This window comes from Neoarius graeffei, chromosome 16 (assembly GCF_027579695.1).
Source record: "Neoarius graeffei isolate fNeoGra1 chromosome 16, fNeoGra1.pri, whole genome shotgun sequence".
NCBI classification, from domain to species: domain Eukaryota; kingdom Metazoa; phylum Chordata; class Actinopteri; order Siluriformes; family Ariidae; genus Neoarius; species Neoarius graeffei.
The window spans coordinates 27,092,876-27,106,790 of NC_083584.1; the positions used below are offsets into that span (position 1 = coordinate 27,092,876).

Here is a 13,915-nt window from a genome sequence, read left to right on the forward strand (position 1 = left end):
TAGCAGCCATGGCCTGAAGGTTAGAGAAGCAGCCCTGGGTTCAAAGGGTTGCTGGTTTGATTCCTGGGACCGACAGGAAAATGTGAGGGGAGTTGAATGAATGAACAAACAGCACTTTCGCCTTCCTCTGTATCATGGCCGAAGCACCTTTGAGCAAGGCACCTAACCCCCAACTGCTCCCTGGGCGCTTTAGCATGGTTGCCCACTGCTCTGGGTATGTGTGTGTGCTCACTGCTCACTTGTATGTGCATGCGTGTGTTCACTGGTTCAGATGGGTTAAATGCAGAGGAGGAATTTCACTGTGCTTGAGTGCATTTGTGATAAATAAAGGCTATTTCTAGTTAGTTAGTCAACTAATATCAAGTTACACTGCCTATAATTTTTCTCTTCTGATGAAACGCACTTTAATCCTTTACTCACCAAGATGTAAATGCTTTGATGTATTCTACACGCGACAGTTTTCTGCCAGACAAAATGGAATCAGCAGTTCAGAGTAAAGTACACAAGGATCGCTTATTGTCTTGTGAAGTAGTGTGAGGATTTTTAGCGTGCTGTGCAGCAAAGCCAGAATCTATGAAAAGTATGGAGACCGCAATACAAAAACCATGTAACTGCACATCGAGGATCCTCAAACGTTCTGACATCAACAGAGTATGATTGATCCATTAAATAACGAAACTAGAAGGGATTAGACATTACAGGCATTTAGCTTTATCCAGAGCAACAATTAACATACCCAGAGCAGCCTGGAGTTAGGTGCCTTGCTCAAGGGCACTTCAGCCACTCCTGCTGGTCCAGGGAATCAAACCGGTGACCTTTTAGTCCCAAAGCTGCTTCTCTAACCATTAAGCCACAGCTTCCCCACAAAGCTATGAAGGTCACGCAGTAGAGCGCATACCTCCTACAAGCCACGTAACATAAAAATAAAAAAAAAAATTCTGGATCCACATATAGAAATTAGATTTTGATGCAAATCCAGATATCAACTCTTCCCTGGCCCATGGCTCACCTTTCCTCAAAATTTCATCAAAATCCGCTCACTAGTTTTGAGTTACGCTGGGAACAGACAAACAATCAAACAAACGGAGATGAAAACAATCTCCTCCGACAATGTTGGCAAAGGTAATGAAAAAAAAAGACTCCAGGAGGTTCCCTCCCCAAAAAGTATGTGCAATGTAGCATTCCAGTGCACAAACACTTTTCCTGGCAGTGATCACTGTAAGAGAGAAATAAAACAGGATGGCAGGTAAGACACAGGGATGGGCAAGAGGGAAAAAATGAGGCTGAGACTGAACTGATTTCCACTTAGCGAGAGTGAAGAGAAAGGAAGAGAGAGAAAGCAGCAGAGATCACTGACAGAAGTTAAAGTTGTGCTATCGCTCTGACAGATTTATCTACGCACTGCTGCCCACAACCACAGCTGCATCAACAACCACTATGCAATGTAGTCCCTGTGCAATAAACACACACACACACACACACACACGAGTTATCAGATTCATATGCAGTTCACATTCAGAATGTTCACCCACACACAGCCAGACAACTTGCCCCTCTGAAGTCTTTTTTCACACACACACACTTTTAACTGTTATTATTCAGGAAGGAGTTGAGTGTGGACGCAAGTCAGACGAAGAGTGAAATCCCGGAAAGATTGAAGCATTGAAAACTCAGTGTGAACAGAAGCCAACGTTACTGGGAGTTACAGGGAGTTTGATGTCTTGATTGCCATTCATCCTAATACTGTCTGAATGCAGTTGCAGACCAGAGGCGTGTCTTTGTCCATATATGGAAATGAAGGCATAGCATTGCGTGTGTATATAAAATTGAGAGCAGCTCTAGGACTTTAGGAGCATAGATAAGAATATGTACGTGTCTTCGAGTCCTTATATAGAAAACCATTAGAAATAATATATACTCACTGGCCACTTTAATAGGAACTTCCTGTTCCTGTAAGATTCCTGTTCTTGGCTGCAGGAGTGGAACCCAATGTGGTCTTCTGCTGTTGCATGCTGAGATGCTTTTCTGCTTACCACGGTTGTAACAAGTTGCTATGAGTTGCTATATCCTTCCTGGCAGCTCAAACCAATCTGGCCATTTTCCTCTGACCTCTCTTCTCAACAAGACGTTTCCACTCACAGAACTGTCTCTCAGTCGATGGTTTTTGTTTTTCGCACCATTCTGTGTAAAATCTAGAGACTGCTGTGTGTAAAAACCACAAAAGATCAGCGGTTTCTGAAATACTCAAACCAGTCCATCTGGCCCCAACACCCATGCCATAGTGAAAGTCATACTTTGGGATCACAATTTTTTCCCCATTCTGATATTTGAAGTGAACATTAACTGAAGCTGTTGATTTGTATCTGCATGATTTGACGCATTGTGCTGCCGTCAAGGGATCGGCTGATTAGATAACGGCATAAAACAGCAGGTGGATGGTTGTTCCTAATAAAGTGGCTGGTGAGTGTATATTCATGTTTTATGTGAATATCTCATCTCATCTCATTATCTGTAGCCGCTTTATCCTGTTCTACAGGGTCGCAGGCAAGCTGGAGCCTATCCCAGCTGAGTACGGGCGAAAGGCGGGGTACACCCTGGACAAGTCGCCAGGTCATCACAGGGCTGACACATAGACACAGACAACCATTCACACTCACATTCACACCTACGGTCAATTTAGAGTCACCAGTTAACTGAACCTGCATGTCTTTGGACTGTGGGGGAAACCGGAGCACCCGGAGGAAACCCACGCGGACACAGGGAGAACATGCAAACTCCACACAGAAAGGCCCTCGCCGGCCACGGGGCTCGAACCCGGACCTTCTTGCTGTGAGGCGACAGCGCTAACCACTACACCACCGTGCCGCCCTTATGTGAATATATAGTATACTATTTCAGAAAAGATCTGACTCAGAAACATTTGATATACCAATTTCTAGGCAGCTGATTTAAAACATTAGCCATCACAGAAAGAATACTCACAAAGAAAGAGTAGAAATGTCTGGAAAATGGAAGGATTTGTAAACAAGGGAGCGTTTGCTTGTTCTTGTTGAGTACAGAGTTCTTCGTCAGATGAGTTGGAAGTCCGAGACACTATACTTAATTTAGCAGCACACTCTAGTAAAGAGAAGGCAGATGGAGGAAGGTGCTGAAAACCGAACTACACCAAATCCATTGGACTGTATTTGGGACTTTAAACTTGAAAAGTTACATAATCTGTCGCAGGACTTTCACGGCTAGTGTGAACGTGTGCATCCTGCTAAAATGTGAAACTGGAGTCATTCAATACGGCTGTACAGCCTGTTTAAGTGGTCACCTGAATCATGAACTCGATCAGTAAAAAACAGGTAAGGAATGTCAACTTGGACAATATGATGATATTTTTAATAGAAATTCTTCGCACAATTGTAGATGGGAACACTGGTACAGTTTTCTTTATAAGGCCATCCTGTGTGACTTGCCTCCTTATTTATGTTCTATTTTGACTCTTAAAGTCACCACCAAAAGCTGTAGTCTCCAGCTCGATAGACTGATAATGTACGCCATTCCTCGTACGTGGACTGTCTTTGGTGAAAGTGCCTTTAAAGCATTCGCACCCTCGTCCTGGTATAAATTACAGAGTCATCTTAAATTGGATTACCTCCCAAATATAGAAGATTTTAAAGCTAGGATCAAGGACTATTTGATTACTGAATGCACATGTCCTCTTACTGAACGCAGCTGGTGATTATAATGTAATGATGTGATTTGCCAATTTGTTTTCACTGTTTTTATGTTTGTTTTGTTGTTTTTTCAATTGTGTACTTTACGTGGACCTACTGTGCTGCTCTCTTGGCCAGGATCCCCTTGCAAAAGAGATTCTGAATCTCAATGGGATTATTCCTGGTTAAATAAAGGTAAATTAAAAATAAATAAATAAATAAATAGTGTTCAGGGAGTGGTTCAGAAATGAAATCAGAAATTGTTGGACACTTTTAAATAATGTGACGAACATTCGAATAGTTAGAGCGTGTTTAAAAAAATAAACCTGCACTCAGGGGAAACGTTAATGCATTCTTTTTTTGGGGCTTTTTTCACCTTTATTGGATAGGACAGTGCAGAGACAGGACAGGAAATGAGTGGGAGAGAGAGATGGAGAGGGATCGGGAAATGACCTCGGGTTGGAATCGAACCCGGGTCCCCGGATTTATGGTATGGCACCTTAGCCACCTGAGCCACGACGCCCCTGTTGATGCATTCTTACCCTATGTTCATGCCTAACGCAGCAAGAGCATCAAAACGACAGGAAGTCATTCGTTTTCTGTGTGAGGTCGTGAGGTCGTTCGTGGCACGTCTTGGGTGGTGAGGGCGTCAGACAAAAGTTGAAATCCAGTCCGTGCAACTTTATAGTACGGGCGGTACGGTGGTGTAGTGGTTCACACTGCACCACCATGCCCCAGCAGCCGACGGGGGCCTTTCTGTGTGGAGTTTGCATGTTCTCCCCGTGTCTGCATGGGTTTCCTCCGGGTGCTCCGGTTTCCTCCACAGTCCAAAGACATGCAGTTAGGTTCACATGGCTGACGTGCCCTTGAGCAAGGCACCTAACCCACAACTGCTCCCTGGGAAGTGCAGCATAGATGCCCACTGCTCTGGGTATGTGTGTGTGCTCATTGTTCACTTGTGTGCGTGCGCATGTGTGTGTTCACTGCTTCAGATGGGTTAAATGCAGAGGAGGTGCGCTTAAGTCTGTGCTTGAGTGCATGTGTGACGAATAAAGGCTTCTTCTTCTTAGTAATGAGCTATGATGCGGTTTGGCAGCGACTTTCAGAATTCAGAAGCGCTCCGGTCTAAAGAAGACAAGAGAACACGGTCATCTAAATTTTGGTTCCATTCAAACCGCTCCCAAGTACAACAGAGGAGAAATTAATAATTGCAGTAGTGGGTTTCCCCATTATTAGCACAGCCGGCCGACAGGTGATGAGCTTATACCATCATGTGCTGTCTGTCGTCCGTCAGGCGTCATCCACATTTCACGAAAATCGCTTCTTCTCTCTCACTACTTCACCGATTTTTATTCTTTTTGGCAGGAAGGTAGGTCTCCCTGGGTTGCATATGGCTTCTACCCAAATTTGCATAATTGCAATTAATAATGAAGATATAGAGTAATTAAGCCCTAACGAGCAGTTTCCACATAAATCGCTTCTTCTCCCTCAGTTCTTCATCGATTTTGATTCTTTCTCTCATGAAGGTAGGGATACCTAGGGTGCATAGAACTTCTACCCAGATTTGCTTAATTACAATTATGAATGAAATTATGGACTGACTAAGCCTTAATGAGCAATTCAACAAAAATATCACTTCTTCTCGGTCAATTCCTTGCCGTTTTGGATTCTTTCTGGTAAATAGGTCGGTATTCCAAGGGTGTATATAGCTTCTATATATAGCTTGTATATAGTGTATATAGCTTGCAACATTTATTGCGCAAGGTGGCCCACTTTCGAATGTTCCTTCTGGACTAAACAGGACCGGAGTGAGCTACACCGTCATTGACAGTCTCGTTTATTTATGATGTGTCCCTGTTTGCATCCAGGGATATAAATTAAAAAACACACAAGTAAACTGTGTGTTGAAATTTGACTTAGCATTTAGCAACAATACAAGAGACACCACACAAATGGCATTTAATAAGCTTTTAATTAGCTTTAATTAGTTGATGTTAGTTTATTTTCTTCCCCAACATGTAATCATAACTGTTCATTATTTTCCTTCATCAATCGATTTCTTACCTTCACATTTAAAAGATTTCATGAGGGTCGTTGGCACAAAGATACCGGTTAACATGTCTGTTTGCTTTGCAGCCCTTTTAAATAAAATCTGCAATACGAAGCATTCGGACTGAATGAGTCGCCTATTTCATCTACATCACAGAGCATCCGTGAACTTCGACAGCGTCATTGGCAGGGGTGCCTGAGCGAATTTTAACGCTCTCGCCGCGTTTGGTGTGAACATAGGGTTACAGTTAAAAGCGGCCCGTCTGCAAAACAGTTTAAAAGCTCCTGTATTGCAGTGTTTGATTTTCACACATAGAAAATGGAATCTGTCACCCAGTCCCTGATTTCCAGTGCGCCAAGAAAACATAGACATAAAGGAGTGAGAAGGATATGTGGTGAAAAAGGAAGGTGATGGAGAGAAGCAGTGAAGCTGATGAAGAAAATGCATAAAAGCACATGAAGCGTGTGTGAGGAAACTAGTGAAGGCTAGAGGTTAGAACAAATACAGAGAGAGAGAGCAGGTGGAAAAGTGAGGTAAAAGACAAGGCAGTTTCAGTCCTCAGGAACCAAGAGGGAATGAGAAAGAGGTGGAGGACGAAGGGAAAAATGTTTAGAAAAGAAAGAAAGCACAACTTTATTCATCACACACTTGTGAAATTCCTCTCTGCATTTAACCCATCTGAAGCAGTGAACACACACACACACAGAGCAGTGGGCAGCCATGCTAATAGCGCCCGAGGAGCAGTTGGGAGTTAGGGCCTCTGCATGCTCTTACGACAAGGCTTTCGCAGATAGCTTCTCGAAGACAGTTGTAATTTATCGTTGAGCAGGGAGTAATAGGCGTGCACGATGTTATTCACCGCCACAACGCAAGGGGGCGCGAAGTCGCGAAATCGCTAGGAGTAGTTGGTGGGTGTGGTTAGTGGAGTGTTTATCCTCCGGTTACTTATAATGACTAGAACTGGAGTCGTATAGATGTACGCACTTCCTCACTTCCTCAATCAACCGCTCTTCGTGATGCTCCATCTTCACTTGTGTTTTTAAAAATGGCGGTCGTGAAAACAAAACAAACCGGGAAAGTAGGGAAGCAGAAGTGCGTGTACAGCGGATGTAGAGTGGACCAATCAGAGCCCTCTTGTCTGCGACGCTTCTGCGGTGGTCACAATTTTTGGGAGGTGCGCGCAGAGCGTCTGCGAAGGTGGGGGGGCTACACAGACGCTATCTGCGATGCCATCTGAGAGGACTGGGCTGTCAGCATAAATTGGCCTTTAGGTGCCTCACTCAAGACCACCTCAGCTCAAGGTCACCACATGTCTTTGGACTGTAGGGGCAACCAGAGCAAACCCACGCAGACACGGAGGAGAACATGCAAACTCCACACAGAAAGGCCCTCGCCGGCCGCTGGGTTCGAACCCAGAACCTTCTTGCTGTGAGGCGACAGTGCTAACCACTACACCACCATGCCGCCCAGAACAGCACAGAAGATAGTAAAGGGCTGACCTCTCGCTATCCGGCTTGACATACAACTACTACTGAGGGAGGAGCAGAAACAACACGATACACAGCCACGGAGTCAGTCAGGTCCGCTCCATCCATCAGCACAGCATTTCACAGCTATTAGATCTGACTGAACTCCTACAGACCAGACGACTAAAGCTTTCATCAAGCAAATAGTGACAAACTGAGACGAATGTGGACAAGGTCACCTTGGTGTGGTGGACACATTCTTCAGGCTTGACTGTACGAGATGTCGCATTGATTCAGCTATGTTGCACCATCATTATTAAAAATGCAATAGTAATTTTGGAGTAAAAATCAGTAGTCAATAACTAGATATTTAATCTCGTATACAGCTTAACAACTTAGGAACAGTTTTAAAAATGTGACATGAAGCAGCAGGAAGGTTTAAAAAATTAAAAAATTTTTTTTTAAATAAATAAAAAAAAAACACCAGCTTTTTTTTTCTGGTTTTCCGTGACTGTTAATGCAGCTACAGATTGGACAACGATGATGCTGATGACGTTGCTGACTACAATGTTTTAAAAATAAAATAAAATAAAGGACACAGCATGTCAATAGTGCAGCTGAGGGTTTTGAATGCATCTCTACAGAGTTTACTTTTCACTCACACATGCAAGTAAAAAATATTAGAGACAATGTTATTCATAATTTCCCAGTACCTGAGTATATAATATAATATAATATAACATAACATAACATATGGGCGGCACAGTGGTGTAGTGGTTAGCGCTGTCGCCTCACAGCAAGAAGGTCCGGGTTCGAGCCCCGTGGCCGGCGAGGGCCTTTCTGTGTGGAGTTTGCATGTTCTCCCCGTGTCCGCGTGGGTTTCCTCCGGGTGCTCCGGTTTCCCCCACAGTCCAAAGACATGCAGGTTAGGTTAACTGGTGACTCTAAATTGACCGTAGGTGTGAACATGAGTGTGAATGGTTGTCTGTGTCTATGTGTCAGCCCTGCGATAACCTGGCGACTTGTCCAGGGTGTACCCCGCCTTTCGCCCATAATCGGCTGGGATAGGCTCCAGCTTGCCTGTGACCCTGCACAGGATAAGCAACTACAGGTAATGGATGGATGGATGATATAATATTTAACAGTTATTCCATGAAATCGAGTCATACATGAGCTGATAGCTGACGACGCGCGTAGTGCCAAGTTGGCTATAAGCCATGTACGACAAAATTGAGTGGAATAACTGTTTTATTCTATCCACACTCACTGGATTTTGAAAAACAGAGCATTTTTATTTTTTATCAAATTCGATAAATAAAAACTTTATAGACCCTTCCCACGTGACGTCACAACAAACGCGGCCGCCATTTTGGACATGAACTACCAGTAGTCTACCACAGCCAACAACGAGGAACGACGGTGAAGCATCGAAAGGAATATAGCCATCAAAGAAAGTTCTTACTTTCAGCAAGACTTCCATCATGCCATTATATTGTTGTGCACCTGGATGTAGTAACCATCAACACACAAGGCAAGATTTATCATTTTATCGGATCCCGACAGATGCTGACCGACGGAGAAGATGGATGGTCTCTAAAATATTGGCAAAATGATGTTTATTGACATAGCAATCGTGTGTAACGGGAAGCATTTGCATATCCGAAGTGTTGTGTTTACATCAAAGATAAAATAAACCGATATGACAACGACTGCTGCTGCCAGGTTGGGGACACAAACTAGTAGAAAGGAAGTGTGCCAACAGTGCCAACGCACTTCCTTAGTGGTCGATTCTGCTTTAAGGTAAGATGCATTTAATTATTCGTCTGCTGTGGGTTTGGAATCGGTAGCCTGACCGATTCGTTCATGTTTGTGGTGCCATTTGTTTGTTGACGCGTGTTGAAATGGAAGATTGGTTGTTGACATGATTTCCAGTGATGCTTTGGTGCTGCTGTGGATCAGATGTGTTGAGTAGCCTGACTGTTTTTTTTTTCTTGCGTGTGGTATCATTGTTAACGCGAGGTTGTTTTTTGAACATGCCAATGCGGACACGATTTCCCCTGATGAGTTACGACTTCAGACGCGACGCGTGTGTGGAGGTGTGGAGTCCGCGTGATCTGTGCGTAAGATAGGCTTCTCATGTGTTTGGAGATCCGCGCTCTGAGACAAGTGCAAGCACCCCACCCCACCCACCCCCAAGGGAAAAAAAGGGGACCCCCAGAAAATATCGGCATAGTTCGAACACTGGGTTGGAGAAAGTAATGGCAAATAGTGAGTGCACAAACCATAGAAGGTAAACTGTACACAGCGCCAGGGCAGTGTGATGGTATGTCTACTTTTAGATTGAGTTAGCTTATCAATGAACACACTCGTCACTCGACGAGTTTCACGTCTTTACGACGGATACTTAAATGTGTGTTAGGTATTATTGTTGCAATCTAAGCAGTCATTGTAGCAGCTAGATGAGCGAGAACCGAAAGGGTCTGTGCCATAAACCGTTATTTCTTCATGTCCAAAATGGCGGTTGTGTTTACGAAGGTCACGTGAGTGAAAAGGGTCTATACAAAACATCCAACAAAATCATTTCTGCTTAGAATGTAAACAACCCGGCGAAACAGGAGATATTGGGAGAGAAACTGTATTCTTTTATCTATTTCTGTTTCTTTGAAATGCTTGATAACTTTTACAGTTTTGTTTTTGAGTAGTTTTTATTTCGCCTTCGGTTGGTTCAGCAACACGCTCCGCCATTTTGTTTTCTCTATTCATGGTATATGAGCTGATAGCCTAGTAGTAGAGCAGCCAATCAGAGTGCACGATTGCTCATATCCAGAGAATGTAGCTAGAATAAAATATCATATAATAAAGAGCTACTATAATAGCCAACTAACAGGCAACAGAATAGCATTCAGAATTCACACAGCAGGCAAACTATTTCTCTACTGGTGCTAAGATTAAAGTATTGGTGCCCTAAGCAGCACTCACTGCCACTATTACTCATACTGGTAGGAGCATGAGTTAGACAAGCAATGCCATGGGTTCATATTTTAAAGTAAAATAAGATACAGGCCTTTAATAGACCTTGCATATTTCGAGTAGTGTTTTAGCAACTAATTAAAGCATTACATAAACAATACTCAAGTCTGCTACTCATTATAGCGATATGGAAGGGTTAGGGAAAAGGCACGAAGCTACAGAACACAACAGAACTCGTATCAGCTCATAAAATTAATGACAATAATCGTCCTTAATAAAAGGAGCTTATGATTGGACACACTGGAGGACAAAATTGTCCAAATCCAGCTTCCAGGCCCAAATACAACAATGGTAGAATATCAGAGAAAAACTCTGCTGTCATACCCAAACAGAGGAGATGAGTAGGCTGTGTCCAGGTACGATGTAGCCGTTTAGGGGAAGCTCAGTGTCCAGCTGTTAGCAGATCTGTATAAATCTCTCGTGCTGGATTGTGAGGGGTCTGCAAGTGCCACTCTGTCTGTCCACATCTGTGTCTGCCTGGCTCCAGCTGTTCTCACCATTCCCTGCAAAGCAAAGACAGCAACACTTCAGCTTCAGGAAATTCTTCCTATACACACACACACACAGAATGCATGAACGTGCAAATCAGCAGTGAGCACAGCTAGTGGTTTTCCATTTTAGAGCAACAAGTGGGATCTATGTCAACTGTGATGAAGTAGGATATGATGGAGGTTTTTTGGGTTTACCAAACATGACGGCTCAAATCTCAGTGAACTCTGTTCTATACACGATGTACCTTTTCATGTCATAATCTGACATTTTGGACTCAAGGGAAAGGATTAATCACTGTGTGGAACTTTACGTCATTGAATGTTGCCATACCAACCTACGCTGGAACAACCGCCAGTTTTAAAGGTGCCATTGCAGAGTGTCTCTAGACGTGCTATAATCATATCATTTCAACGAAAACCACCCATTTGAGAGGACTGTTTATTTCTTGTATTGGTTTTTTCCTCTTTTTTTCTGTTCTTTTAAATTTTTTCTCTGATGTGTTTGTTCCTGATCGGCTCTCAAACAGTGTTTTGTTTTGGATTTGTGAATATGTGCATGCACACTTACAGAATTATTTTCTCTTTTCTCTCCTTTTTATCCCCTCGGCATATAATGCAGGGGCATATAGCTATCGCTCTGTCTGTCTGTCTGTCTATCCATCCGTCTGTCTGTCTGTAAACATTTTAGTTTCCGGAGCATGACTCAAAAACTATTAGGAATTTTTTCACGAAACCTCACAGTTATATTAAGTGACTAGAGGAGTTGTGCCTTTTAACATTTTGGGATTTCTGTGATTTTTAGTTTTTTCCATATTTCCATGGCAACCAATTCAACTTAGGAAAATTTGGAGTGGGGTTTCATGTGGGGGCCGAGGGGATATGTCATCTCCTGATGACTTGTTTTTAGTTGTTTTCACATATATAATAGACACACTGCAACTTTGCTATAATGAGCTCCTTGGGGGACGTCCAAATAGTTCGTGATACTGAAATAGACCCACTTATCCCACCAAACACTCATGTTATCAGCGAAATTTTAGGCATATTCTCATTATCACGAATTTCTCCTTCTATCACTATCACAGATCATTAATTCAGTTAAAGGATAACAAACAGAGATGATGATTTCTTCGTCTGTTATGGAAATGATGGAAGTTACTGGTGTATCGTTGTCAGTGTCCACCCACTGACTTGCTCTGTTTTCTAAATCTTCATCATTCAGTTCATTCATGTGTTGTAAATCACTGATGTCATTTATGTCGCCCTGCGGGACTGGGCCCCCACGCCGCTGGTGTGCTTTAACTAGGTGTTCAGTTTAGCTGTATCAGCAGTCATTTCGTCCTTTTATCAATCCTTTGATCACCGTTCTTGATAATTGTTAGTGATTAACACATAAACGAGGCTCGTTAAGCCTTTGTTTTATGGCCTTAGCACATACTGTTAACTTGACTATGGATTTGATTACGTATTGTTTGTCTTTGGTGGGAAGAGGAACGCATGGCTCAGTGTGCATTGTAAGCAGGCAAATGACGGATGTAATTGCAGGAAGAGTGTTTATTTACAAACAGGCAGGCAAACAGTTCAGAAATGTAAGACAGAGGCAGGTTTGTGAAACAGGCAATGATCACGTGAGGCACAAACAGAATGGCAGAGGCAAAGATGAAAGGCAGAGTCCAAATACACAAAAAGTCAGAACCAGAAAGACAATAGACAGATACAAGGCTTGGTAATATGGGACACTACAGTAGGTACAGCATGTATACTTTGCCAAGTCTGTGTGTTTAGAGAGGGATTATAAGACGTGTGTGCTGTGATTGTGCTCTAATCTGGAACAGGTGCATAGTAATTAGTTCTGATGGTGCTGCACCGGCTTTGTAATCTGCAGCTCGCTTCGAGCACCAATGTGCATTGACGTCACAGGGTGATGTTTTTTTTTGAAGATTCTGACTCATTGTCACTAAAGGTGGGGGGCACAAACTTAGTTTGTTATATGCAAAAGTTTGTAGTAAAAGCTCGTAATAGTGGGGGTGTAGTGTAGTGTATGTAGATAGATAGATAGATAGATAGATAGATAGATAGATAGATAGATAGATAGATAGATAGATAGATAGATAGATGCCACTCCTAGACAGAGAGGGGAAAAAATAAAGAAACTGATTATATATTTAATAGTCCATAAAATGTAACTATATATAAATAAGTCTTTATTGTCTTTGAAGTTTGAAGATTGGTGGAACCTACGTACGGACGGAAAAATTGTGAATAGTAATACTGCAATGCAGTGGATCGTCATTTCTTGAATAATCTCATCTCATTATCTCTAGCCGCTTTATCCTTCTACAGGGTCGCAGGCAAGCTGGAGCCTATCCCAGCTGACTACGGGCGAAAGGCGGGGTACACCCTGGACAAGTCGCCAGGTCATCACAGGGCTGACACATAGACACAGACAACCATTCACACTCACACCTACGGTCAATTTAGAGTCACCAGTTAACCTAACCTGCATGTCTTTGGACTGTGGGGGAAACCGGAGCAAACCCACGCGGAGAACATGCAAACTCCACGCAGAAAGGCCCTCGCCGGCCCCGGGGCTCGAACCCAGGACCTTCTTGCTGTGAGGCGACAGCGCTAACCACTACACCACCGTGCCGCCCTAAAGTACTTATTTAAAACCAAAATGTTCACCATAAACCTTTTTGCCCACTTGTTGCATCAGCCATTTAGCAAACATACAAGCCAAAAAAGCTCGCTCTTGTACATCACCTTGCTGAATGTAATATTTGCCCCATCTGATGTATAGCTTAAAGGTCATGGAGTATGTCAGTTTTGGGATGACGTGTCAGTGTTTAGCCGCTGAGCCCTGTTTCTGGAGAGCTACTTTCCTGTAGAGTTGAACTGCTGCTCTAATCGAACACACCCAATGAACACCAGTTAACCTCCAGTGACGTGTGAATATTCAAGTCGAACTCTACAGCATGCTAAATCTCAAGGAAGCAGAACTCACTGAGCAGACAAATACCTTTTCTCTGTATGTTTGAAAAATGACTCACTTTCATACGATGACCGTTTAAGTTTACTCCACCCATCCGCATGCATTCCTAAACTACGCTGAGGAAAGGCTTGTTCACCAAAATCTCAGCGAGGGCCGCCTGAGTCTCTGATGCTCACTGGGGGACA

General features: G+C 43.2%; 1 protein-coding gene across 3 annotated transcripts in view; it reads right to left on the reverse strand.

Annotated features, from left to right (window-relative positions):
• atxn1a (ataxin 1a) overlaps positions 1–13,915 on the reverse strand; it is a 244,077-nt gene that overhangs the window by 158,071 nt on the left and 72,091 nt on the right. For all 3 annotated transcript variants that reach the window (XM_060942718.1, XM_060942717.1, XM_060942719.1), the window contains exon 2: positions 10,572–10,750. The gene's annotated coding sequence lies outside the window, so the exon portion shown is untranslated. The remainder of the gene's footprint in view (positions 1–10,571; positions 10,751–13,915) is intronic.